Consider the following 25,589-nt stretch of genomic DNA (forward strand, 5'->3'; position numbering starts at 1 on the left):
GGAAAAATATTGTTCTTTTAGTTCTGTCTATCCATAAATGCAACATTTACATGTATTTATAATGGGTTAATAAAAATAAAATGAGTTTACTGTTCTAGAGAGTATTAGAATTTTGACAACATGAATTCTCCTGTCCTGGCATATAATTAAAAGTTAGAGGAATATGGAAGATACCATTAAAAAAAATCAATGTTAAGCATTAAATAATTATTTTACATAATCTTCTAATCTGACTTAAGACTGAAGACCTACCTCCTGAAGCTGGTTTATCAAGTTGTAAATCTTCATGTGTCGAACTCACAAGTTCACGTCTGCAAGGTGAGAATAAATACTTAATATTCACTAGGCAATATTCAGCAAAGTAATATCCATTAGTACATATTTAACATGTAATCACCAAGGGTGGCTTTGGAAAGAAAAGACAGGCTGGGCACAGTGGCTCACAGCTGTAATCCCAACACTGACTGAGGCAGGTAGATCACAAGGTCAGGAGTTCGAGACCAGTCTGGCCAACATGGTGAAACCCCATCTCTACTAAAAATACAAAAATTAGCCAGGCATTGTGGCAGGTACTTGTAATCCCAGCTACTCAGGAGGCTAAGCTAGGAGAATCATTTGAACTTGGGAGGCAGAGGTTACAGTGAGCTGAGATCACACCATTGCACTCCAGCATGGGCGACAAGAGCGAAACTCCAGCTGAAAAAAAAAGGAAAAGAAAAAGAAAAAAAGGAATATCCCATTACTTTAAGGCAATGTAGATACAGCCAGAATTTCTACAGAAATCTGAACTACATTACAAAGCTAAAAAAAAATACCAGCTAATATCGTTTAAAACATATAGTACTAAACGGAATAGGTAATATTTTAATTTTTTTTTTTTTTTTGAGACAGAGTCTCGGAGTGCAATGGCACGATCTCGGCTCATTCCAACGTCTGCCTCCTGGGTTCAAGCAATTCTCCTGTTTCAGCCTTCGGAGTAACTGGGACTACAGGCATCCACCACGATGCCCGACTAGTTTTTTTATTTTTAGTAGAGATGGTGTTTTCACCATATTGGTCAGGCTGGTCTTGAACTCCTGACCTCAGGTGATCCACCCACCTCGGCTTCCCAAAGTGCTGGGATTACAGGTGTGAGCTAACGCGCTTGGCTGGAAAAGGTAAAATTTTCCAAACATAAACATTAGTGTAACTTTATTGGACTTAAAAAAATTTTTTTTTTAGTAAAAGAAGCAGAAGATTCTCCTGAACTGCATCATTTCAACTAGCATTTATTTACTCATGATTAAAATAATACAACAGCTATAAAAAGTCAAGAGGTGGCCAGGTGCAGTGACTCATGCTTGTAACGCCAACACTTTGGGAGGCCAAGGCGGGTGGAGCACCTGAGGTCAGGAGTTTGAGACCAGCCTGGCCAACATAGTGAAACCCTGTCTCTACTAAAAATACAAAAATTAGCTGGGCGTGGTGGCACACACCTGTAGTCCTAGCTACTAGGGAGGCTGAGGCGGGAGGATTGCTTGACCCTGAGAGGTGGAGGTTGCAGTGAGCTGTGATCACGCCACTGCACTCCAGCCTGGGTGACAGAGCAAGACTCTATCTCAAAGGAAAAAAACAAAAAGTCAAGAGCATAGGGAGTATTAAAATCAGACAGAACCAATGGTCTCTCATCTGAACAGCTCCATTTTTTTGCTATCATTATGTATTAAGGTCTATTTGCTACTAAACATTAATATTTGTACTAAAGTTTCAAGTGTACCACATAACATATTAGTGCTGACTTAGGTTTAATGTCCTTTGCTGTACACTATACTCGAATATTATACTTACATATCACAACAAAAGTATCTTTCTGCAAGGCAATTAATAATAATACTGCTTTAAAATTATAAAATGTGGGCCGGGTGCGGTGACTCATGCCTGTAATCCCAGCACTTTGGGAGGCCGAGGCAGGTAGATCACAAGGTCAAGAGATCAAGACCATCCTGGTCAACATGGTGAAACCCTGTCTTTACTAAAAGTACAAAAATTACCTGCAGGCGGTGGCACATACCTCTAGTCCCAGCTACTCGGGAGGTTGAGGCAGGAGAATTGCTTGAACCTGGGAGGTGGAGGTTGTGGTGAGCCGAGATTGTGCCATTGCACTCTAGCCAGAACAACAAAAGCAAAACTTCGTCTCCAAAAAAATTATAAAATGTGAAGATTGTTTTTATAATTTCACAACATCTGAATATTATTGTCTTTAAACTAAATAATAAATCACCATCACAACAAAAGCCCCACAACATAATCTGTTTCACTTTATAAAAAGCACTGACATTTATAAAATTGTCATAGTCAATTTATAAAACTGTAATAGCAAATTATTTTTACTCAGAATAGTACTAAATTAACAATATAATAAAAATATAGACCAGGTGTGACGGCTCATGCCTGTAATCCCAGAACTTTGGGAGGCCAAGGCAGGTGGACCACTTGAGGTCAGGAGTTCGAGACCAGCCTGGCCAACATGGTGAAACCCTGTCTCCACAAAAATACAAAAATTAGCTGGGCGTGTTGATGCATGCCTGTAATCCCAGCTACTTGAGGCAGCAGAATTGACTGTAATCCCAACTATTCAGGAGGCTGAGGCAGGAGAATCGCTTGAACCTGGGAGGCGGAGGTTTCAGTGAGCTGAGATCGCGCCATTACACTGCAGTCTGGGCATCAGTGTGAGACTCTGTCTCAAAAAAAAAAAAAGAAAAAAAGATAAAAGTAGAGACAATAGGGGCATCTTGGTGAATACCGAATTTAACAAAGCAGATTAAGAGAAAAAATTAGTTTCAAAAAATAATATTCAATTAAATCCCTAAGATCCAGGGCTTTGCAATAAATATGTAAATAAATCCCCAATATCCATGCTGAAAGTTTAAAAGAAATGCTAACGACAATTAAAGAAATACAACTTTTGCTCAGCTTTGCAGTAATCTAGAAACAAAGAATGTTTCTAATATTTAGACAGAAACTACAAAGCAACTTACAAGGAGAGACGTGTAAGGATGGCAGGATTCACCAGGAGCCCTGGGCTTGTCCACAGTACCCCCATGATAAACAATAACTCCATTGTGTAAATGCTTATGAACAAAGTATCACAGGACTTTTCCAATTTAAACATACCGTATTTTCTTTCAGACAATTCTTCAACTTATTTACATAGATCAGCGATATGATTATTCCATTTCTCTGAAAACTGAGCAAAAGTTGATTCTCAATAATATGTCCCTAGGTCAGAGCAGCACTAACATATGACTTATTTCCTACATTTTACATACTAACAGTCCACATCATTTTACTGCTTTTGGAAACATTTTTCCCTTTTTTGGTGGTTCTTAGAATTAGTTTAATGGGAGACTATAAGAGAAGTTTTAAAGTTTAGTACCTCTTTTTAACCTTTTAATTTCTGAAAAGCAGGAAGGCAGAAAAGATCAATCAAATTAAACACGACAACAGGGAGACCACAATGAGGAGGTCTCCGGGGGTCTTTTAGCAAACTTCCTAAAACATGTCTCAGCTGTGTGGAAATAAGATTTTACAGTGGCTGGTGGTGCAGGCCTGTAATACTAGCACTTCGGGAGCAGAGGTGGGCGGATCACTTTGAGCTCTGGGCAACAAAGCAAAAACCACTCTCCTCTCCCCAACCCCTTGCCTCCGCCCTCATCTCTACCAAAAATACAAAACTTAGCCGGACATGGTGGCAGGTGCCTGTAGTCCCAGCTATTCAGGAGGCTGAGGCAGGAGAATCACTTGAACCCAGGAGGCGGATGTTGCAGTGAGCCAAGGCCGCACCACTGCCAGCCTGGGTGACAGAGCAAGACTCCGTCTCAAAAAAGAAAAAAAGAAAAAAAGAAAAAAAAAAAAGGTTAAGTAAGAGGGACCCCAGACCTTAAAAATACAAGTTTAAGAGGGACCCTGACTGAGCGCGGTGGCTCATGCTGGGACATTGGGAGGGCGAGGCAGGCGGATCACGAAGTCAAGAGATCTAGACCATCCTGGCCAACATGGTGAAACCCCACCTCTACTGAAAATACAAAAAGTTAGCTGAGGGTGGTAGGTGCGCACCTGTAGTCCCAGCTACTAAGGAAGCTGAGGCAGGAGAATTGTGTGAACCCGGCAGGCGGAGGTTGCAGTGAGCCGAGGTAACGCCACTGCACTCTAGCTTGGGCAACAGAGCAAAACTCCATTGAGGCAAGGTTTCTCACTCTCAGGTCCGAGGGGTTCAATAACCGGGCCCATAGGGAGGTGTGAGCCCCCTGAAACGATGCAAGGTTTTGTGTGGAGAGCGTGCACATGCGTTTCTGGGAAAATGGTCCACAGCTCTTTCTCAGCAGGCTCCATACAAAAACGGTTAGAACTCTTGCTACAGAGCCGTGGGAGCAGCCAGGTGAGGGGCCTGCCAAGGGCACTCTGGGGACTACCTGGGCAGTCTTGAGCCCACCTGGGTAGTCCTGAGCCCACTGTTGACTAGGCAGGCTGCGCTGCTTGGCATTTGCAGAGCTGAGGGGATGGGGCATGCAGGGACTGTGAAATTGCCCTGAGATGACCCACAGTCCTCAGCTGGGAAGTGAGGGGTGTGTATCCTGCAGCATCCTCCATCCCTAGGGCCATGGGGCCAGGAGAACTGGCCCTTGTAGCAAGTGAAAAGCCTATTATTGACTCCCTCCCTGGCCATGTAGACAGTGAACCAAAGGCACTCATATCAAGTAAATGCCTTGGTCTCTGTGACCGAGGTGGCCAGTAGGCATTCCCAGGTGCAGGGAAGGTCCTGACACCAACATATGCACCTGGTCACCTGAGGAAAGAGAAAGGACTATCTAAGGGGATGGGGATGAGCTGGGTGTGGAGTGGTCCTTATGGGTCTTGGTGAGCAGGACGGGGAGCAGCATGAGCCAGGCCTCAGGGCAGGACAATCAGGAGATGGCCTGGAAAAAGTGCTGAATCCACGAGGCTTCAAGGCTGTACAGAGAGGGAGGCGGGATAGGCTGGGAAGTCCCGAGGTCTGAAGATTGGCCCTGGCAGGCAGAAACCAGGTAAGATGGGCAGTTACCTGCATCCTGGGGGGCCAGATGCATCCTTAGCCCAGAGTAGGCACCAAGATTTCTGGCTCTGGGTGTGACCTCAGTCTGGGGAAAAGCCCCAACCCCCATCAGGACCACCTGCCCCCCAGAGTACTTCAGATACTGAGCCCAAGCAGGGGCAGGAAGCTGGACTGATGCCTGGGGTATCCCAACAAAGTCCCTGCTTCCCCCAAGCTATGGGGCTAAAGGGGGATTACAGCCCAAACCCCATATGCTGGTTCTCAGACTAACATTGAGCCCTCAGTGCCCAAAGGGAGATTTAATCAGCACACTTTCCAGATGGGAAAATGACCTCAGAGAAGTGCAAGAGCCTTGCCCAATGCCCCAGACCAGGGCTCTAGGCCCAGAGTGTTCTTTTGTCACTGTGTCCAGAGGGCAGCAGCTACTCTGATGTACCCACCTGAGCCTGGCAACTTTCTCCAACTTTGGAAGCCCAGTAGCATGGCGCATGTCCACAGATGCACCTGGCATGAGGCGCACCCAGAGGGACAGAGGCAGATGAGTTTCACTTCCTCCACTGGATTGTGAGGGCCTCCAAGGAGACAAAGATCTGCTTGTAAAGGCAGCGGACAGTGAGCAACCTGGGGTGGTTTAACTCTAGATGGATCTGCAGTGCCTAGATGGGACCTGTCTCAGACAGAGCTCAGTTCTGCAGGTCACTTGAGGCATGGAAAGGTCACAGCTACCAAGTATAGGAGTCTGGATTCAAAGCCAACAGCATAACTCCAAAGTCTCTGCCCTAGCCCCTGGACCACCCACCTCTCGGAGTCACCCTTGCAAGCTCATTAGATGCTCAGGCCAGCAGCACAGCTGGCCAGGGCCAGGGAAACTTGGGGAACCTCAGAGGACCCCTAGGTATTCCAAACTAATCCTGGCACCACTGCCCCACACCATCCTTCTTCTTGCATTAACCTTACCCCTTACACAGAGCCTGGGCCACTTAACTTGGCATCAAACAGATGCCTCAATAAATCAGAGTCTGATCTTCTTAAAAAAAAAAAAAAAAGACTTAACAGATATACAGTTGCAAGTTAGAATACTAAAGAACATAAACATACAACAACTTAATGAACATATAAATTCAATATATAGCCAATCATTGTAACTATGACATAATAGAATATTAAAATACTATTTTCAAAATGTATACAAGCTTAATGATCTATTTATATCCAAAATATGAATCATCAACATAATTTGCCACTAATATCTCATTCAGTCCCTTCACAGGACACATCATCCACTAGGAGTTAACAGATTAGCAGCTGACAGGCAGTGACACACAGCAAAAACGAAAATGAAGAGATGATTTTTTTTTGTTTTGAAATAAAGAAAGTTTTAAAGCTAAGAGAAACCATTGAATTACTAAGTCATTAGCACTAATTTTGAGCCAACTAACTAATTAATGTGAGATGAAACAATGTCCTATGCTTTGGTAAATTCAAACCATGTTTAAACAATGTCTATAATGCGACTTTCAAAAAGCTCCTGGCTTTACAAAGGTGAGATTATAATGTAGTAATACATGCTAAAGCATGTGCCCCTGCAGATGAGCATGTTGTAACTTTCATCAGCCACACTGAGAGTCCAGAAGATGAAGGAAAAGGTCGTGGATTTCACTGAGAACTTACCAGAGTTGAACTCCCTCACTTTCTGTTGCCCAACATTGGCAGGTTCTGGAACTGGTGGCTCGTTGGTCTTTGGTCTCTTAGAAGATGGAGAATAATCATCATCTTGAAAAAGAAAATGGTCATTACTGAAGGAATCATCTTAGGTTACAGCCACCTCCTAGTCAATTCCCAACATTCAAAAGGTAAGTGGCTTTAAAACTATTTTGAGTATTAATAATTATTCCTGTATTATGATCATCAGCATACCTTTTTCTAGTTACATCTGAAATTTTATTTTTTTGGGATGTGCTCGAGTGAATACTGTTTTATCCTCTGTCTTGCTTCATTATTTTTTAGTTTGCTTCATTTGAATCATCATTACAAATCTCCCCTTGCCCTCAAATAATTCTGAAATTGCTGCCAAGAACTATATTCTGTTTTAAGGTTTTTCAGAAAAAACTTTCAACAAAGACAGCCACCTAAAGTTATACAAATACAGAAGAAAGGGGATATAATAAAGCTTAGATTGGAAAAAATATTTAAGCTTATACAAAATTCAAGCATACATAAACAAGGGAAGCTGGATAATTGTATGTTCAAATACTTTTAATAAGGTCAAAACATATATGCTTAAAGAAATAGGGCTGGCTGGGCGTGTTCGCTCATGCCTGTAATTCCAACACTTTGGGAGGCCAAGACAGGCAGATCACTTGAGGTCAGGAATTCAAGACCATCCTGGCCAACATGGTGAAACCTCATCTCTACTAAAAATACAAAAATTAGGCCGGGCGTGGTGGCTCACACCTGTAATTCTAGCACTTTGGGAAGCTGAGGTGGGCAGATCACCTGAGGTGGGGAGTTCGAGATCAGCCTGACTAACATGGAGAAATCCTGTCTCTATTAAAAATACAAAATTAGCCAGGTATGGTGGCACATGCATGTAATCCCAGCTACTCAGGAGACTGAGGCAGGAGAATCACTTGAACCCAGGAGGCGGAGGTTGCAGTAAGCTGAGATGATGACATTGTACTCTAGCCTGGGCAACAAGAGCAAACTCTGTCTCAAAAACAAAAACAAAAAAGTATTAGCCAGATGTGGTGGCACCTGTAATCCCAGCTATTTGGGCAGCTGAGGGAGGAGAATCGCTTGAACCCAGGAGATGGTAGTTACGGTGTGCTGAGAACGTGCCACTTTACTCCAGCCTGGGTAACAGAACCAGACCCTGTCTCAAAAAAAATTGGGCTATATTATTTATGAAACAGATACTGTTGACTCAGTCACCAGAAAGCCAAGGTCGCCAACATTAGACAAATTCGCTGGAGGACCTATGTATGTGCTTTGAAAGACAAAACGCTTTTGTAAAGAATATGGTATTTTAGAAAAACATAATCACATTAACAACTAACAACACTGTAAAATTAACTATCTAGAGACATAATCTCATTCTATTGCTCAGGATGGAGAGCAGTGGGATGATCAAAGCTCACTGCAGCCTTCAGCTCCTGGCCTCAAGTGATCCTCTTGCCTCAGCCTCTTAAGTAGTTTGGGCCACAGGTGGACACAGGTACACCTGACTCTTTTTTGCTTGTTTTGTAGAAGCAGGGTTTCACTACATTGCCTAGGCTGGTCTCAAGCTCTGGAGTCTCACTCTGTCGCCCAGACTGGGGTGCAGTGGTGCGATCTCGGCTCACTGCAACCTCCACCTCCTGGGTTCAAGAGATTCTCCTGTCTTAGCCTCCCGAGTAGCTGGGACTACAGGCATGCGCCATCATGCCCAGCTAATTTTGTATTTTTAGTAGAGATAGGGTTTCTCCATGTTGATCAGGCTGGTTTTGAACTAACCTCAGGTGATCCGCCCACCCCAGCTCCCCAAAGTGCTTTGATTCCAAGTGTGAGCCACCACACCAGGCCTAATTTTTGTATTTTTTGTAGAGACTGGGTTTCACCAAGTTGGCAAGGATGGTCTCGAACTCCTGACCTCAGGTGATCTACCTGCCTCAGCCTCCCAGAGTGTTGGGATTACAGGCGTGAGCCACCGCACTTTCTTATGTTATTAAATAGCCTACCCCAGGAGGGTGCGATGGCTCACGCCTGTAATCCCAACAACTCTAAAGGCCAAGGTGAAAAGATTGCTTGAACCCAGGAGTTAGAGACCGGCCTGGGCAACATAGCAAGACCCCTATCTCTACCAAAACCACAAAAATTAGGCCAGGCGAGCATGGCGTCCGGCAAATTTTTGTATCTTTCGTAGAGATGGGGTTACGTCATGCTGCCCAGGCCCGTCTTGAACTTCTGAGCTCAAGCTATCCTCCTGCCTCGGCCTCCCAAAGTGCTGGAATAACAGGGCAAAGGCAGCCTCATGTTTTCTTTAAGCAGTCCCTCCCGGTTGTACACTTGGATAGTTTTTTCTTTTTTTTTTTTTTTTAATACAGGGTTTACCTCAGTCTCGCAGGCAGGAGTGCTGTGGTGGGATCATAGCTCACTGGAGCTTTGAACGTTGGTGTTCAAGTAGGTGGGAGGCTGAGGTTGGACTACAGAGATGGGGTTGCGCCATATTGCTAGGCTGCTCTCGGCCTGAAGGGATCCTCCCACCCCGGCCGCGCCCGGACATTCTTTTCTATTTTTGACCGACATAAATACTGTGCTGGGTGGGAGTTTATCAGCTACCCCTTTCCAGCCCGCAACACACAAGAACTAGCCGAGAGGTCGCCATTACCAGGTTCCACTCTGAGAAGACTGCCCAGCTCCAGGAACTGTACCGCCAGTGACGTGGCAGAAGGCGCCCCCCTAAGATGCCGCAAAGGCCCGCCCCTCACGCGGAGCCAATCGGAACTCGAGGTGGGAGTGCTGGGTCTTCCAGGAGCGCGCTTGCGTGTGAGGGTGACTCCAGGCGGCCTGCTGGTAGGTCATGTCCGCAGGCTTCAATCCAGCGGCCGCCACCCATAAGCTACCAGGAAAAGCTTTACCTCCACCTGGACTACTATACCTGCCTGACTTCCCGGCCTGCGGGGTCCGCGCAGCAAAGACTTGACGCTACTGGAGCAGGCGCTGTGCACCTACTGGCTGGCGCCTGGTGGGTACCAGCGCAAGGTCGCCCAGAAGCTCCTCAGTGGCCGCCGCAAGTGCCAGCCAGCACCAGCTGCAGCCCCGGCGGCGAACTCGCCTCAGCTGAGCCTAGGTACGTGCACCCCCCAACACTTCCCCCAGCCAGGTTCCGGGAACCTCGGGAGCGTCCCCCACTGCCCGGTGCCACTGGTGCTGGGCAGGGAGGGTCGGCCCCCTTTGAGGCTGCCCCGCATCAGGAAGCTGCACCAGCTTGACCTCTGACTGCCGTTGCAATAGCATTAAAACCTTCGGAACTTTGTAGGTGGGTAGAAGGGGCTAGGAAATAAAGAAAACATCTTTTTAAAAATATATATAAGAGATTGACCGGGCGCAGCGGCTCACACCTGTAATCCTAGCACTTTGTGAGGCCGAGGTGGGTGGATCACGAGGTCAGGAGCTGAAGACCAGCCTGGCCAGCGTGGTGAAACCCCGCCTCTACTAAAAATACAAAAATTAGCTGGGCGTGGTGGCGGGCGCCTGTAATCCCAGCTACTCGGGAGGCTGAGGCAGAGAATTGCTTGAACCCGGGAGGCGGAGGTTGCAGTGAGCCGAGATTGCGCCTTTGCACTCCAGCCTGGGCAACAAGAGCAAAACTCCGTCTCTAAATAAGTAAGTAAATAAATAAATAAATAAGATTTTCAAGGCCAGGCATGGTGGGTCACACCTAAATAAGTAAATAAATTGGACTTTCAAGGCCAGGCATGGGGGGGTCATACCTATAATCCCAGCACTTTGGGAGGCCCAGGCAGAAGGATTGCTTGAGCCCAGGAGTTCGAGACCAGCCTGGGCAACAGGGCAAAACCCTGTCTCTACCAAAAGCACAAAATAAGCTGGGCATTGTAGTGCGCACCTGTAGTCTGAGCTACTCAGGAGGCTGAGATGGGAGGATGGTTTGAGCCCGGGAGGCAGAGGCTGCAGTGACCTGAGATGATCGTACCACTGAACTTCAGCCTGGGTGACGAGCCAGACCCTGTCTCAAAATAATAATAATAATAATAATAATAATAATAATAATAATAATAATAAATTCATACAGTTTAGTATGGTTTAGTAAGTTTCAGCAGGCAGATTGTCAGGGTAAGATGGATTGTTATATATATACGTACATATATAACAATATGTATATTTATATACTTATTTATTTTAGCAGAGATAGGGTCTCCCTATGTTGCCAGGCTGGTCTCAGACTCCTGAGCTCAAGCAATCCTCCTGCCTTGGCTTCCTAAAGTGCTCACATTGCAGGTGTGAGCCACCACACCTGGCCTATAAGGGGAATTTAAGGGACTCTCTACTATGATGTCCCTTCTCCCAGTCCATTTCCCCATGTAGAAGAGGGTTCTGCTGAGTGACTGGCATTTGGTTCTATTTCTCAGTGCTATGCACAGTGTAATGGACAATGCACAGACTGGCTCAGGAGCCCAGGGATTTCAGTTCCAGGCCAAGCTCATCCACTGACTGAGTCAGTCAAACCTCTTTGGATTTCAGATTCTTCATCTGAATAACATAGATAACACTTACCCCATAGTACACTGCAAAGATGACACATGATGGTGAACAAGTTAGTTTCCCTTTAAATATTAAGAATTAGGCCAGGTGCAGTGGCTCACACCTGTAACCCCAATACTTTGGGAGGCCGAGGCGAGTGGATCACAAGGTCAGGAGTTCAAGACCAGCCCGGCCAATATGGTGAAACCCCGTCTCTACTAAAAATACAAAAATCAGCTGGGTGTGGTGGTGGGCGCCTGTAATCCCAGCTACTTGGGAGGCTGAGGCAAGAGAGTCACTTGAACCCCGGGAGGCGGAGGTTGCAGTGAGCATAATCACACCGCTGTACTCTAACGCCTGGGTGACAGAGTGAGACTCGGTCTCAAAAAAAAAAAAAGAAAAAAGAATGAGATTGGAGAAGGCCTTCATTCCTCCTAGAAATATGGATTTCACTGTTGCCTACCGCACAGGGCCTTCACCATCTCTGCCGTCTGGAGAATTTATTCCCATCGGGAATCTCCCACCTGGCAGTTGGACCGTGCTAGTAGCCTGTCCATTTCCTGCAGAGAAAAAAGAGAGTTATTGGTAACATGCATATATATAAAACAAGTGATAATATTTGGATCGTATACAATACTCACGATGGTATAACAAAACAAAAAACGTAGAGGCTTAAAAATCTGGCTTTAAATTCCTTTTGTGTTTTGTTTGGCTTCACATTCTTGTTCTGTCACTTAATTTGATGGGAAACCTTAGACAAATTACTTAATCTGAGAATCAATTTCTTTTCTTTTTTTTTTTTTTTTTTTTTTGTGACAGGATATCACTCGGTTACCCAGGCTGTAGTGCAGTGGTGCAGTCTTGGCTCAGTGCAACCTCTGCCCCCGTGGGCTCAAGCAATCCTCCCACCTCAGCCTCCTAAGTCACTGGGACCACAAGTGTGCACCACCATGCCTGGCTAATTTTTGTATTTTTTGTAGAGATGGGGTTTTGTTATGTTACCCAGGCTGGTCTCAAACTCCTGAGATCAAGTGATCCTTCCACCTCAGCCTCCCAAAGTGCTGGGATTACAGGTGTGAGCCAACACGCCCGACTGAGATTCAATTTCTTTATCTGAAAAATGGGGATGTCTATAGACAACTGTAGCTTGTTCATAAAAGAAAAAAAAAGTATGAAAAATGGGGATAATATTTCACTATCTCTTAGGTAGTAGCTGTATCAATTAAAGTAATACGGAACCAGGTGCAATGGCTCAGAGACAGGGTGCAGAGGCTAAGGCAGGAGGATTGCTTGAGCCCAGGAGTTCGAGGTTGCAATGAGCTATGATCATGTCACTGCACTCCAGCCTGGGTGACAGAGTAAGACCCTGTCTCAAAAAATAAGAAGTAAAAAGATAATAATAAAATAGCATGGGTGAAATGTTGAGCACATGATAGATTTGCACTTACCTTTCTTCCTCTACACAAACCCTTGCCCCAGCTAGGCTTATTTAGACACTCTACCCTAAAATACATTTAGCACTTTCTACCCATCCTTCTGCTCATGCTGTTTCTCTGCCTCTTCCTCTCCACTTACTGAACTCTTATCAGTTCTTAGTGATTCTCACCATTATATGCTCCAGAAGGGAAGTATATAATACATACAGTTTTGACAGTATATCCCTGGCCCCTGCCATAAATGTGCAGTGATTATCACCAAATAGTTAAATGAGCATCTTTAGACTTGTTTGAATGCTTAAGAAAAATGATAGAATTAAAAAGGACTAGCCAGGCATGGTGGTTCACGTCTTGGAATCCCAGCACTTTGGGAGGCCGAGGCGGGCAGATCACCTGAGTGCAAGAGTTAGAGACCAGCTTGGCCAACATGGCGAAAACCTGTCTCTACTAAAAATACAATAATTAGCCAGGCTTGGTGTCAGGTGCCTGTAATCCCAGGTACTCAGGAGGCTGAGGCAGAAGAATCGCTTGAATCCGGGGGGCGGAGGTTGCAGTGAGCCAAGATCATGCCACTGCATTCCAGCCTGGGTGACAAGAGCAAGACTCCGTCTCAAAAAAAAAAAAAAAAAAAAAAAAAATTAGGCATGATGGTGCACACCAGTAATCTCAGCTACTGGGGAGGCTGAGGCAGGAGAATCACTTGAATCTGGGAGGTTGTAGTGAGCCCAGATTGTGCCGCTGCACTCCAGCTTGGGGGACAGAGTAAGACTCTGTCTCAAATAAAAAAATAGAAAAGGGTCTTTGCTTCAGCCCCCTTATTCCACAGGAGGAAATCAAGACCCAAAAAAGAAATATGACTTAAAATGCTGGTTAGCAGGAGACAGGACTAGATTCGGGTCTCTTTACTGTGTTGTTTCCAACAGGCCACACTAACTCAGCTTGATGCACCACTTCACAGTGTCTTTCCAAGAATGATCACTGTAACTTCTTTCAAGGCAGAGTCCTGGTCTTTTGATGTTCCTCAAGATCCTATCTTTGGCTGTCTTATCCTGACACATTCACACTGATTTCATCCTTTTTTTTTTTTTTTCTTTGAGGCAGAGTCTCGCTCTGTTGCCCAAGCTGGAGTGCAGTGGCAAGATCTCGGCTCACTGCAACCTCTGCCTCCCAGGTTGAAGCAACTCTCCTGTCTCAGCCTCCTTAGTAGCTAAGACTACAGGTGCATGCCACCACGCCCAGCTAATTTTTTGTATTTTTAGTAGAGACGGGGTTTCACCATATTGGCCAGGCTGGTCTTGAACTCCTGACCTCGTAATCCGCCCGCCTCGGCCTCTCAGAATGCTGGGATTACAGGCTTAAGCCACAGCGCCCGGCCTATTTTCAGTTTCTTCAACAAATATATCTCAAGGGGAAAAAAACGGATCATCCTGGTGTGGTGTCTCAGGCCTGTAATCCCAGCACTTTGGGAAGCTTGATTGCTTGAAGCTGCAGGGATTGCTTGAGGCCGCAGTGAGCTATGATGGTACCACTGCACTCCAGCCTGGGCAACATGGTGAGACCTTGCCCCCTGCCCCACCAAAAAAACAAATAAATGAGTAAGTAGGGAAATAATCAGATTGAATCGGAATTAAGAACATACAATTGCAATGTATGAGATTTTGTCCCTAAATCAGCCAGCAAACGTTAAAAACCCTTTATGAGATGATAGATGAATTTGAACAGACTGGATATATTATTAAGCAGCACTGTTAGTTTTTTAGGTGAGAAACGGTAATTATTTTTTCGTCTAGCTGAAGGTTTAGAATAAAACGGGATACGTTTGGACCCACTTCAAAATGGCTCTAGGAGACGGGGAGAGTACGATTCTGCAGGAGCAGGACTGGCCACAAACTGGCAGCTCTTTAAGCTGGCCAACAAGTACATGGGAGCGGGGGTCATTCCTTGTTACATTCTCCTCTTTCCTTTTTTTTTTTTGCGATGAAGTCTCGCTCTGTCTCCCAGGCTGGAGTGCAGTAGCACAATCTTGGCTCACTACAACCTCCACCCCCTGGCTTCAAGCGATTCTCCTGTCTCAGCCTCCTGAGTAGCTGGAATTATAGGCCTGTGCCACCATGCCCGGCTAATTTTTTGTATTTTTGTGGAGATGGGGTTTCACCATGTTGGCCAGGCTGGTCTCCAACTCCTGACCTCAAGTGATCCACCCGCCTTGGCCTCCCGAAGTGCTGGGATTATAGGCGACAGCCACCGTGCCTGGCCTCTCATTCCTTTTTATAGGTTTGAAAGATTCCAGAGCAAGTTGAAAGCACAAGGCGGTGAGGCACCATGCACATTGAAAGCGACCTCCCCAGCTGGCCGCTGCAGGTGCATCCCGGAAGCGGGCAGAGGGGCCTCAGGCTCAATCCCACCAGGGCAGAGGGCCCCATCCCCTTTCCCAGCGCCCCCGGGTGACCAGCGGTTCAATGACCTAGCTTGAGCCATGCACCAACCAGGAGCGACAGCAAGGACAGCAGCGGTGATGAACAACCCATGCTGGCATCAGGACTAGCGCACCATGCTGTGCACACCCATGGCCCTGCTGCTCATCCGCCCTCAGGCACCAGGGTGGCAGTCGCCCCCTGCACACATGCGCATGCTACTCCACCACCCGCCCTTCACCCAACAATTCAGCAGGGGGAAACTGACAGAGGTGAGGGGTAGGACTGGCCACACCACCTGCAGGGCCACCCATGGAATTAAGGAAAAGCACGTTGAGGGTCCCTAGAGGCCCCTTCACTACTTTTTAAACCTTTGGACAGTTTACACTACCTTTAAAATTGCATTTGTGCATCATACCATTGCAAGACCACAAAGGAAGTTTCAACTTAACATTTATTGCACACTCACTTCAGGCCACTGCTGAGCCCCCAAAACACACAGCCTAGTAACATCAACATCACCTTCAAGGACTGCAGAGATAGACTAACAACTATATAAATAATATTGTGGAAACGCAGTTATTTGGGTGAGAAAAATATGACGCTAGAGGCTTTGGGATGAATATCTTGCATAAGCAAAAGTTCAGAAACTTGAAAATACAGTTAGCCTACAAATCTCAAATTTAGCCCCGTAACTGTAGCCTTTAGTCACCACACCTTCAAGCTCTCTCAACTCCCTTGCCTCTAGTTTACTCCTCTTCCCATTTCCTAAAACTTAACTTTATGGGGGGAGCATTTTAGCAAGGCTATTTCAAAAGCATGAAAAGTCCAACTGATCCAATGAATTTACTCAGAAATTAACACTAACAGGGATGCTCTCAAAATTTTAAATTACTTAAGCTTTGTATTAGCATAAAAATTTTAAAACCAAATGCTTAATAGGGTACTGTTGAATAATTTAACATATGTCCACATAAAATTAAACTATTAAAATCTGCTTTTCAAGAAATATTTAATGTAGGTAATATATGCTTATCTAACGTGGAATTTTATGTCACTGCTGCTAAAGCAAAACATCCTGTTCACTGGGTGAAAGACCTGCTTTATGTATGTACACTTCAGTGTAATTTTTTAAAATACTGTAATTATAATCTCAGAACTTCCGAATTTCAACAGATGCCAGTGTTCTCTTCTTTTCTCATATGGGAAAATTCCTTTGAAACTCATTTGAAGCATGGACAAAAACTCCACAGCTGTATTCCTCAGGATCACTTTGCAGAATCTTCAAGACTCAGAGAGGAAGCTTCAATTCAACCTTTCAGGGAAGGCATTCCAGCTCACATGATCTCATCAACCAAGATAATGTTGGTGGCAATCACAGCGCTGAAAGGGGGACAAAAATTAGATGGCTCAGATGATTAAAAGCCCTGATTCGACTTAACTTCCCACTTCCAACTAAGCTGCACACATTACATCCAATTAAATTTCCCCCTTCCCCTCTACACATCAGAGGGTTAGTTTGGTTTCCGTACTTTCAGCTGATTACATTGTTCATGGGGGAAAAGAAGCAACTAAACAGGACACACCAAATGAAAAGAGTATGATGATTCTCTAACAGTTTACAGTTTTCAGTTTCCCAAACTTACCAGGAGTGGATGAAGCTGTTTCTTTACACAATTGTTATCCCGTAATGCCTACTTCTGCTGCTACCACTGGCTCACCTAGAAGGCAACCAAACCTTAAAATAAGTTCAGTCAATAAGAACCAACGATATTGTGTGATTGTGTGTGGCTTTGCTTATCACTGATGACTCAATTCCGCCAGTATTAACTATGAGAATTCAAAGCTTCTCTGTTAGCCCAGTTTTCTACTCTGAACCATGAACCCTGTCCACAATATTTGAGGAGTGTCTGACTTCTACTTAGAAGACCTGAACATCCCTCTCTTCTGGATACATTTCTGTTTACCCATAGTAAAGTATAGTACTGCGACTATAATCTGGCTAAAATGGACTGATCATTTCCCTCATTCCAGAAACCTTTTTTATTAAATAATAATGTTGACAACAATAGGTCTTGCACATACTGCATGGACGTACCTGTTATCTGTCTTCTACTTTGTACTTAATTTGTGTTGTTTTGTTACAGGGGACTAAGATCAGGGCTGTCACCATTTCATTAGATTTCTAGATCCCCTCTTCTGGCACTATTTGCTATCTTTAGCTGTTTTTCACTCATGAATATAATCACCCAATCTATTTTCTTATCATAGTACTTGATTAAAAACTGAGTAAGGTGGCCGGGTGCGGTGGCTCACACCTGTAATCCCAGCACTTTGGGAAGCCGAGGCGGGCAGATCATGAGGTCAGGAGATCGAGACCATCCTGGCTAACACAGTGAAACCCCATCTCAACTAAAAATACAAAAAATTAGCCGGTGTGGTGGCAGGCGCCTGTAGTCCCAGCTACTTGGGAGGCTGAGGCAGGAGAATGGCATGAACCCGGAAGGCGGCACTTGCAAGTGAGCCGAGATCGCGCCACTGCACTCCAGCCTGGGGGACACAGCAAGACTCCGTCTCAAAAAGAGAAAAACAAAAAACAGACAAACAAAAAAAACCCACTGAGTAAGGCAAATGCAATATGAAAATCCTTCAACAGTAATCTGAACCATCTACCACCACTCAACATCTCCAACCAAATTATCCCAAAACTACTCAGTCTACTCCCTTATTATATCTAATCATTCCATTTTTTATTAATATCCCATTTTATCCCATTTTTAGAACCTAGAGTTCCCTAATAGTACTAGTATCAAATTGAAAAGCAAAAGATTTTTTTCTGGTCCCCATTTTTAATCTTTCCCGGCTTCGACTCTCATGTATTACATCTAGTTTTCCCTCTACAAAAAGTTGCATTCTCTTACCTGTGTTCAGGTTCACACCCACGAGCTGAACTGATTCTGAATGTTCTTCTTAAATTTTAACTAATGTTTCCTGAAGGTCAGAACCAGAATTCTGAGCAAGAACCTAAAGTAAACAAATTTAATTCTTGAGAAAACAGGAAGTAAGAATTGATAGTTAAAAAAAAAAAAAAAGACATGGCTGGGCACGGTGGCTCACGCCCGTAATCCCAGCACTTTGGGAGGCCCAGGCGGGTGGATCGTAAGGTCAAGAGATTGAGACTATGCTGGCCAACATGGTGAAACCCCGTCTCTACTAAAAATACAAAAATCAGCTGGGCATTGTGGCACGTACCTGTAGTCCCAGCTAGTCAGGAGGCTGAGGCAGGAGAATCGCTTGAACCCGGGAGGTAGAGGTTGCCATGAGCCGAGATCACACCACTGCACTCCAGCCTGGGCGACAGAGTGAGACTCTTGTTTCAAAAAAAAAAAAAAAAAAAAGTGCAAAAGAAATCTCAGCTGGATGCAGTGGCTCATGCCTGTAATCCCAGCACTTTGGGAGGCCAAGGCAGGTGGATCACCTGAGGTCAGGAGTTTGAGACCATTCTAGCCAACATGGTGAAACCTCATCTCTACTAAAAATACAAAAAAACCCAAGCCGGGTGTGGTGGCAGGTGTCTGTAATTATAGCTACTACAGCTACTAGGGAGGCTGAGGTTGCAGTGGGCCGAGATCACACCACTACGCTCCAGCCTGGACAACAAAAGCAAAACTCACAAAGTTCTCAAGAAACAACAACAAAAGAAACACAAAAAATCTATTGCATGAAGACAGAACATTTATGTTCCCTTCAGAGAATAACCAGACACAAGTTACTGATCAACTCTCTCATCTACCCCAAAGCAAGCAGCAATACACCAGTCATAAACTATACTTCAAAATTAGTATATAATAGAAAACAATGATATCAGTTTAACTAAAACCAAAACAAAAAGCAAGTTTGTACTCAAGTATAACCCCTAATACTGCAAATATTAAACTACAGGTTCTCTCTTGCCATCTGAAATGTCAGCTATTCAGGCCTCCCAGAGAAACCAAATACATCTGGATGATGAGGGATACCTGTTCTAGAGTCAGGAAGAAAACTGATCAAACTTGCTTATCCAAAATCCACATTATCAATAAAGCCTACATTATCAAAAAGGTTTGATGAGCTGAATCTTCTGGAAGATTGACTGTTTAAGGCATGTACACCTTGGGAATAACGAGCAACGCATCAGCAAATGCTTGGACTCCAAGCTGTGCCCTGCCCTTAACACTGAGCTTATATTTAATCACACAGCCTGTTGGATGGGGAAAAAAAAATACTAAGAAAACTGTAGAACTAATTTTATGAATAACAAAATATACATATGAAAGCCATTACTTTCTTACAAATTCACTATGACCACATCAATTTAAGTGCTGCATTTGAAAGCCACAATACAAGCGACTAACATATCAAATAGGAGAATGGCTCAACCAGAATGGCTTCACTAGCCACTGGCAGCTCTTTCAACAGATCAGTATTAGTTCATTTATTTGTATTCACCTTTAATAATGATACGCTATGAAAAACCTTAGCATACCATCAGTCATTCTAAAGGGAAGACTGCTTTTGCATGGTGTCTGGCTGTGTAAACTACTGATAAAAGAACACAGTATTCAGCCATGCTTTTCAGACCAGCAAAACAATATAATAGAATTGAAATATGGTGAGGACCTTACCATCATCAATAGCAATTTTGACAGCCCTCAAGCCATCCCTTACTGCATCTTTGATCTAAGTGTGGGCTTATTTGGTCCTTTGATCAATAATGTGACAGAATGAGGGTTGTTAACACTTCTCAATAAAGGTGAACTCCTATATGTAGAAGCAACATGATTGTGCAAAGAGTGAAGAGAGAAGAGGAACCTACAGAGAATGACAAGCAGCATATTAGTAAGGAACAAACTTGATCACATTAAACCAAATTATCTCTTTTTGAAAAATCACATATAAATGTGATTTCTCCCATCAATGGCTTCCCATTACTACACCTAAACCTTCAAAATGTATATAAACAAAAATCTAATCCTGAATTTCAATTAATTTTTCTGCTAAAGACTTCCTGAACCAGGCACAGTGGCTCATGTCTGTAATCTCAGCACGTTGGGAGGCTGAGGGTGAAGGACGGCCTGAGCCCAGGAGTTTAAGACCTGCCTGGGCAACACAATACGACCCTGTTTTCTACAAAAATTACAAAAAAAAATTAGCCATGCATGGTAGCACATGTCTGTGGTCCCATTTGCTCAGGGGCCTGAAGCAGGAGGAACACTTGAGCCCAGAAGATGAGGAAGATGAGGCTGCAGTGAGCTGTGATCACACCACTGCACTCCAGCCCGGCAGGAGTGAGACCCTATCTCAAACAAACAAAATAAAAATAATTCATGAGCTAAAAAAGTTCTATTGCCTTCAAGAAGAAAATACACTTACCAATGTATACCCATATACAAGTCCTACATGTCCCAAGCAGTCAGGACTGAGGTCATCAAAAGAATTCAGGGCCACCCCACCCCAAGCAAGAGTCAGCCTGAAATAGCATTTTAAGGGAGATGGATAAGCAATGTTACCACTGAAGTTCAAAGAGAAGACAAGTAATTTTTAGGAAGGAATTTTTCAGAATTACACACAAAATTACATTTTAAAATGTAAAACCTAAGCCTTTTAATTTGCCATCAACCAGCTGAAAACTAGTCTTTTAACCCTCCATTTAAACCACTCTCCCCAAGTCAGCAAATGAAATCTAAAAGTAGACAAGAACTCTTTGTTGGCCAGGCATGGTGGCTCACACCAGTAATCCCGGCACTTTGGGAGGTTGAGGTAGGTGGATCACTTGAGGCCAGGAGTTTGAGACCAGCGTAGCCAACATGGCAAAACCCCATCTCTACTAAAAAAGCAAAACAAAACAATTCAGCGGGCATGGGGGCAGACACCCGTAATACCAGCTACTTGGGAGGCTGAGGCATGAGACTCCTAGAACTCAGGAAGCGGAAGTTGCAGTGAACCAAGATCATACCACTGCACAACAGAGCAAGACTGTCTCAAAAAATAATAATTTTTTAAAAAAACCTTTATTGTGGTGAGCTCTTTGGGAGGAGGTATACTGAATTCAGAGACAAAAAGTAAAATAATGTTTACAAGGCGCAAGAGGGAGGGAGAAATGGGGAGGAACTATTTAATGGGTATACAGTTTCAGTTTGTGATGATAAATTCTAGAGATGTACAGTGCTGATGGGTGCAAAATAATGTGAATATAGTTAATGCCCATTAATTATACAGTTGAAAAACCCAAAAATAAAGTATAAGGAAAAAGAAATAATCCCAATTTATTTGCAAAATAAGTAAAAGTCAAATTACTTGGATAAATCTGCTACTCATACCTCTCCATATTTCTCCTTTTAGCTCTGCGCAGAGCGACTACGCCTTCTTTTGAAAGAGCATCTGAGGAAAAGGGGTCAATTCCCTATAACAAAAATAAAAATTAGTTTCAACATCTTCTACCTTAAAAGTAAAAAGGATGATACATACTATTTCGTTTATACAATGAATTTTCATTCTCACCTTTTGATTAATAACAAATCCTTTACTGAATCACCACAGACTTTGCTTTTCAGTTCTATTATTTGTTTTAACTCTATCTTCAATGAATTTTCTTTCAGCTTTTATGAGTTTTTCTCCCTTTTCTGCACTCTTGTTAAAAAAAAAAAAAAAAAAAAGCCAGAATTCACTTCTCTATTAAGAAGAAAAAAAAGTTACAGAAAGTAGGGAAACATTTATTTTTTGAGAAGAAAATAGCTTCTGAAACTGTATTAGTCCTAAGATTTAACAAACAGTTCACTGAGCTCCAATCCTGCCCCTTGCACATCTTCAGAGGCTGTTTCCTATAACTCTCCCAAACCAATTTGAGGATTATTGTCCTTACAGTGGGAAACGAAGTTTCACAAAAAAGTAACTCACCTAAAGTACGAAGCTCCTCCATTTCACTGTTAAGGGGCTATAAACTTAAGTTTTTTCATATTCTAATGACATGTTACAAGTGAGGATGTATGCATCCTCCACCCTTTTTTTCTATCAGGATGCTATGCTCCGTGATCCAAAACAAGCCCTCTGATTAAGCTGTTCAAACACACAAAAAATTATGGTTATTGATCTCCAGATGGATGTGTGTTAAACACTGAACTGAGAAGGTATTGATAATTTTCATATAGTCAGCTTTGTTTCTTGAATTACTTGAAGATCCTATGCTGTACAGAAAAGTCTGCAGAGATAGTCTCCCTGGTAGGCTGTCAAACTGTGATGACATCCTTTAAAAATATATTTTCTGCCAAGCGCCTATAATGCCAGCACTTGGGGAGGCAGAGGTGAGAGGACACCTTAATCCCAGGAATTCAAAACCAGCCTAGGCAGCATAGGGAGACTCCATTCTCCACTAAAAGAAGGGAAAAACGAACACAAACATGTTTTCTAACTAAGTGTTTGAAAAAAAATTTTTTTAATTCCTCTGCTGCTTCTCATTATGCTTTGTACCTAGCAATTCAATAAATGCCAAATGACTGATGTTCACTTTTCAGAACAATTCTAACCATAAATACAACATAACATTCACTGTATTTCAGGAGAAAATATTACTAAAAGTAAAAACAATATTCACCAAGCAATTTATCCAACTTATATCTGCAGGTAAATATACAATATTTTATATCCAAATATATTAAAAATTTTGCCAACAGTATATATTGTACAAAGCACCCTAAATTTCAAAACACATTTTATTATTATTTTTTTTGAGACAGAGTTTTGCTCGTCACCCAGGCTGGAGGGCAATAGTATGGTCCTGGCTCACTGCAACCACCACCTCCCAGGTTCAAGCAATTCTCCTGCCTCAGCCTCCCAAGTAGCTGGGATTACATGTGTCTGCCACCATGCCTGGCTAATTTTTGTAATTTTAGTAGAGACGGGGTTTCCCCATGGTGGCCAGGCTGGTCTCGAACTCCTGACCTCACGTGATCCACCCACCTCGGCTTCCCAAAGTGCTGGGATTACATACAGGCATTAGCCACCACACCTGACCATTAGTATTTCAGTCTTCTACCACCTACCTTGTATCAGTTTCAGATTTATGTTTCATCTCCATGATCACAAAACCATAAAAAGATCAATAGTTCATCTTTTCTTTTAATGGCCAAAATGGAGCCCACTACAGCCTGCAATAGAAGGATAACCATTAAGTAAATTCAATTTGCGGCAGCAGAAATATGTTGCTTTTCAGAAGGCTAAAGTAGACAGTTTCTTCATTTTACAATCTCTACACTGATTTGTCTTCTTCTATAAGCAGATAGAATACATTATATATAAATAGCTGTTACCTTTCTGAAATCAATCTGTAATTCACAAACATTAACATTCCTTAATATTAACATTCCTCCTGGTGTTTCATTAAAAATACTGGTAACTGGAAGCTTTCTAACAACAAAATCTCCACTTTATAAACCTTTTAATGAAAGCTCCAATTTTATAACCTGGTTAGGTATACTATTATTTGAATTTCCTCATTTTACTTTTTAGAGACACAGATTAGGTATCACTCACAAAAATGAACCTACATAGCACCTTGTAATTGAAATTGGTAATTATATTTATGTTTCTACTATCAGAGATTTTCTGTATAGGTGTACCATAACACACACACACACAAAATTTAATATATATCTCTGTTAAGACATCTGCAAATTCAACGTGAACTTTAGTACGAAGAGATGCTCTGGCCACATCTTTAAGTGTTTCCTTGTCCATCTCTCTGCTTACTTTGACTTCTTCCAAAAACTGAAGGGCCTTTTCCTTCACAGCTTCAAATCCTTCAGTGATTATCCTGGGATGAAGGTCCTACAATAAACACACAATAACACTCCCATCTTCAATTAGGTGCAACTACAGTTCATGATAAAGTTCAGATAATTCTTGGAGGGATATTCTGGATCATCATACCTTTGAACACGCAGTAACATAATGTGCTGGCTTTCTGAATACATTTAAAAGGATAAACATTCCTTTCAATGCAGAGGAGAAGAACAGGCAATGCTCTAGCACAGGGTCAAAGCCAAGGGAACTATAAAGCACACTTGGGTGTTCACTGTGCAAACCACCCCGAATCATGCCAAAACCGACACTGTGTCCCAACAACTCGCAGATGGTAGCGTTATTCTATTTTTTCTATAGGTAAGCTCAAACTAATTCACGTAATTTACTAATAAAAATAAAGACTGAATAAAGACTGTCTGCTCTCTTCTGCCAGGATATTCTGACAATAGATTCATAGTCCTTGAGGTTTGTTTTAAACCTTGGAACTAGTCAGGGCTAAAAAAGTGGAATTTATCCAAATGTAAGCTTTTGGTTGGCTTTTTCCTAACAAATAAATATGCCTAGTCCTAAACATCCCGTTTTAAAATCTCAATTATTAATCTACACTAAAGACAGATACAAATCACATAGGCAATTCAACTTGATTATAAAATTATTCTCAGGTCAAAGAAGGTTCCATAACCTGTCCAAGGTCACAATTAATTTATTTTAGACCAGGATGAAGATCCAGATTTAAGCCCCCTAATTCTACTCTATGGCCTCAGCTAGTATTAACAACACATCAATTTGTATAAATAAGTATTTGACACATCCTATATACAATGAAACATTACAGAAACGAGTTGTGCGCCGGGTGCGGTGGCTCACGCCTATAATCCCAGCACTTTGGGAGGCCAAGATGGGTGGATCACCTGAGGTCAGGAGTTTTGAGACCAGCCTGACCAACGTGGAGAAACCCCATCTCTACCAAAAATACAAAATTAGCTGGGCGTGGTGGCGCATGTCTGTAATCCCAGCTACTCGGGAGGCTGAGGCTGGGAATTGCTTGAACCCAGGAGGCGGTGGTTGCGGTGAGCCGAGATCACACCATTGCACTCCAGCCTGGGCAACAAGAGTGAAACTCCATCTCAAAAAACAAAACAAAACAAAAAACAGTTGTGCATACTTCAGAAATGTAGAGATCCGCCTGTTTCAGTAGCTCTCCAATGATTAGGACGTTGGAAGTCGTACCATCCCCAGTTATATAATCCTGGGCTGTTGCTACCTTTGCTATTAAGGAAGCTGTTGGGTGTTGAATTTGCTGAAAGTAGAAAAAGAATGAATCACTTAAAACAATATGAAGCAGTCTAAATATACCACAAATAAAATGCATGAAGGGCCTCTTTAAGTGCTATCTACTTGAAAAATCTACCCAAGAGTTTGGCTACAAATTACTAGGATTAAAAAGTCACAATTAGCTATCATGCACATGCAATTATAATGATCAAAACATTTTCATGTGTAATTTATTTCCCAGGTTATCTCTACTTTACAGATGAGGAAGCTTGAGGCTCAGTAAAAGCTTACTCAGATGACATAGCTAACACATAA

General features: G+C 43.1%; 1 protein-coding gene, 2 long non-coding RNA genes and 2 other non-coding genes across 6 annotated transcripts in view; 1 reads left to right on the plus strand and 4 right to left on the minus strand.

Annotated features, from left to right (window-relative positions):
• Positions 1–9,572, minus strand: part of LOC111534503 — a 70,562-nt gene extending 60,990 nt beyond the window's left edge. Inside the window, 4 exon segments of the mRNA XM_026446736.2 lie at positions 253–311; positions 2,051–2,098; positions 6,743–6,844; positions 9,161–9,572. The gene's annotated coding sequence lies outside the window, so the exon portion shown is untranslated.
• LOC113219668 lies at positions 9,559–18,253 on the plus strand. The gene is made up of 2 exons (XR_004228833.1): positions 9,559–9,899; positions 16,338–18,253. It is a non-coding gene; the product is annotated as an uncharacterized LOC113219668 (long non-coding RNA).
• LOC113219669 lies at positions 15,598–24,941 on the minus strand. 2 transcript variants are annotated; one of them, XR_004228831.1, is made up of 8 exons: positions 23,946–24,941; positions 23,240–23,344; positions 21,702–21,830; positions 20,574–21,603; positions 19,826–20,012; positions 18,083–18,185; positions 16,808–16,882; positions 15,598–16,544 (listed from the first exon to the last, which is right to left on the minus strand). It is a non-coding gene; the product is annotated as an uncharacterized LOC113219669 (long non-coding RNA). The 2 variants fall into 2 exon arrangements; XR_004228832.1 differs by lacking the exons at positions 23,240–23,344; positions 23,946–24,941 and adding an exon at positions 22,098–23,004.
• Positions 19,638–19,772, minus strand: LOC113219676. The gene has a single exon (XR_003306635.1). It is a non-coding gene; the product is annotated as a small nucleolar RNA SNORA15 (small nucleolar RNA).
• Positions 24,145–24,278, minus strand: LOC113219672. Its single transcript, XR_003306631.1, has one exon. It is a non-coding gene; the product is annotated as a small nucleolar RNA SNORA22 (small nucleolar RNA).
• Positions 24,942–25,589: the final 648 nt, after the last annotated feature.

This window comes from Piliocolobus tephrosceles, unplaced genomic scaffold, assembly GCF_002776525.5.
Source record: "Piliocolobus tephrosceles isolate RC106 unplaced genomic scaffold, ASM277652v3 unscaffolded_77, whole genome shotgun sequence".
Classification (NCBI taxonomy): domain Eukaryota; kingdom Metazoa; phylum Chordata; class Mammalia; order Primates; family Cercopithecidae; genus Piliocolobus; species Piliocolobus tephrosceles.